This window comes from Schistocerca americana, chromosome X, assembly GCF_021461395.2.
Source record: "Schistocerca americana isolate TAMUIC-IGC-003095 chromosome X, iqSchAmer2.1, whole genome shotgun sequence".
NCBI classification, from domain to species: Eukaryota; Metazoa; Arthropoda; class Insecta; order Orthoptera; family Acrididae; genus Schistocerca; species Schistocerca americana.
This window is the reverse complement of record NC_060130.1, coordinates 159,522,366-159,525,254: the sequence shown is the minus strand read 5'-3', so window position 1 is coordinate 159,525,254 and position 2,889 is coordinate 159,522,366. Positions and strand designations below refer to the sequence as shown.

Genomic DNA, 2,889 nt, shown 5'->3' with positions numbered 1-2,889 from the left:
CGAGACGATAGTTAGTATAGCCTTCAGCTACGTCATTTGCTACGACCTAGCAAGGCGCCATTAGCAGTTACTATTGATACTGAATCATGTACATTCAAGAGCGACGCTCATCATTAATGGATTAAAGTTAAGTATTCCACCAGCTAAGTCCGTTTTTCTAAATTCTAATTTCCTTGTCCTCTTCCAGACCTCACGCCAGCCTGCATGAGCTAAAACGCGTGCCTTTCGGCTTCCTCTAATAATCACGGTGTTGGCTCTCCTGCCAACCCACAACAATTATACACTTAATCTTTTTGTGCCAACGGCCTTGCCGCAGTAGTAGCGCCGGTTCCCGTCAGATCACCGAAGTTAAGTGCTGTCGAGCTGGGCTAGCACTGAGATGGGTGACTATCCGGTCTGCCGAGTGCTGTTGGCAAGCGGGGTGCACTCAGCCGTTGTGAAGCAAACTGAGGAGCTACTTGATTGAGAAGGAGCGGCTCCGGTCTCGGAAACTGACATACGGCCGTGAGAGCGGTGTGCTGACCACATGGCCCTCCATATACACATACAGTGCCACCTATGGGTTGAAGATGACACTGCCGCCGATCGGTACCGTTGGGTCTTCATGGCCTGTTCCGTAGGAGTTTAGTTTTGTTTCGCTTTTCGTTATTTTTTAAGGTAAATTCCTATGGGACCAAACTGATGAAGTCATCGGTCCCTAGGCTTACACACTACTTAATCTAACTTAAACTAACTTAGGCTACAGACAAGACAAACATCCATGTCCGAGGAGGACTCGAACCTCTGTCGGGGGGAGCCACATGAACCGTGACAAGGCGCCTCAGACAGCGTGGTATTAGACACTTAATATACTCGTACATTGAAATGCTCTCCAAACTTTAAGCAGAACAGCAAAATTTATTCATTTGAAAGCCCATTCCGTGTAGGTTCAGATGTCGCAAATTATTTACTACTCATTACATGAATGTACATAATTTCGCTATTGAAACTGTCTTAAGTATATGATGCATAGAAGTCACTAAAAAAATAAGCAGGGCAAATAAATTCAAAGTTTTTAAGGTGGCGTGATCTCACAATCCTCACAATCGTATTCTGCACATCAAGATGCTTCATTCGAACCTTAACTCGGTAAGGTAGAGTCAAATTTGTATGAATTCATGTAAGCAATATGCAAATCTAATAAGTAAATCACAAGTGCACACCGGGGTTGAAAAAGTCGAGGCTGGCGTACACAATATGACAGCCAGAGGAATTTTTGTTCTAAAGAGGAAACCAGCCCACTGGTAGGACAGTCCCTTCAGAGGGCTGGGTCAACAACATACCTACTTCAGCCGAAGTGCCCGCCCAGAGAGAAGACAGCTTTTGCCGGAGTGAAGGGATAACCCCCACGTTCGACTTAAAAGCAAATTCCGGTACATTGTGTGGGAGCGCCCAGAAGACGCATTTTTTCACAGACTGACAGCGTAGTTACGGAGTTCTCACAGGAGGACAGTATACGCCTAACGGAGATGCTACAGATTTCCGCATTGGTCGACTTAAACGAAACATCATTCTCCCATTTAAAAGAGCAACGCTGATTGGCGGAATATTCCTGACGCAAAGAGTCAGAGGAGTGAGGGAAGGCAGCGAATTATATACGCTTGCAAGTTTTCCAGCAAAAAGGGCTGTTCCGTTGTCGCTCTTGGAGCAGGAACACGTAACGAGAGCGAGTGCACTCGTACATATATGGAAAGAGCGAGGAACAAAGTCTCTCCTCAGTACTTCACTGGGAGAGCACCTCTGTCATTAGCGAATTGGAGTGACTCTCTATATTGAGTCGCTCGCGATAAGGCATTGTTCACTGTGTTGGCTGCTACACTTATTGTGCAGTGTGAACACTGACAGAGTACTAGTTAAACGCCTGCGAGCGAGTATTGAGTGGCGTCGCAGTCGACTGGTTATCTGACCAGTGTACCATGCCAATAGTTAGACTAGGGGCGGATAGGAGACCTTGACTTCATCAAGGCGTAGGAAGAGTTTGATTGGTGAAGGTCAATCCAGATAGAAAGAGATAGCTGTGTTATTTGTCAGCAGCATGCAACGCAGGCAGCAGTCGTCACAGCTCACGGTATTGTGCACTACAGCGTATGCGAGCCCCATCTGTCCTCCCTAAAACAGTACACTCCACTACATTTCTCACGCGACAGCCTTGACCGTACCTAGAAAAGTTATTCAAGTTGTGTGGACGCGGCTCTCAGCCATTCTGCCGAGTAAATAACATTCTTAAAGAAAATGGGAAAAAGAACCTTTCCATACTTTGTAAAATAATAGCATTCCTATCCATAAGAGGCAATCTACTATCCAAAAAGAACCCGGAAATTAATTATTATTTTATAAAAAATGGTTTCACTTGATTTCTCAGAAATTTTTGTAATAAATAGTATTTTTCGTTCGTTTAATATTTTTCTTACACTAACTAGCAATACTCCCTTACCGAAGTATCCCACTAGTTATGCAAGAATATATAAAATATTTTTATGTCTTTTCCTTACAGTGGACGACTCCAGAAGATATTTATTGCTGAATGTTTTTCATGCAGTTCTTGTTGGTAAATTAGGAGCGTCTGTCTGACTTCTGTAGTAGTGTGAGGGGGAAATTGTTTCTTGCAGGAGCCAAAGGTTACTTGTTGGATCAATCCATTGCGCAACTTGACAAAATAAAACCCACACACTCACAAGGTCCCTTTCTCCTAATTATAAGTGTTACCCAAAAACTGCTACGCATTGTCAAAGTTCTCAATTATTTTTTGTTTAAATGCGAAAAAAGTGGCCGTGGGAGGGGGGGGCGGGGAATTTAGGGCTCGCACCGGGTGGCAGAAATGCGCGCTACGCCACTGGACGTAATATGATG

The 2,889-nt window shown here is 44.4% G+C and overlaps 1 pseudogene; it reads left to right on the top strand.

Annotated features, from left to right (window-relative positions):
- The first annotated feature begins 297 nt into the window (after nt 1-297).
- On the top strand, nt 298-415 carry LOC124557322 (annotated as a pseudogene).
- Nucleotides 416-2,889: the final 2,474 nt, after the last annotated feature.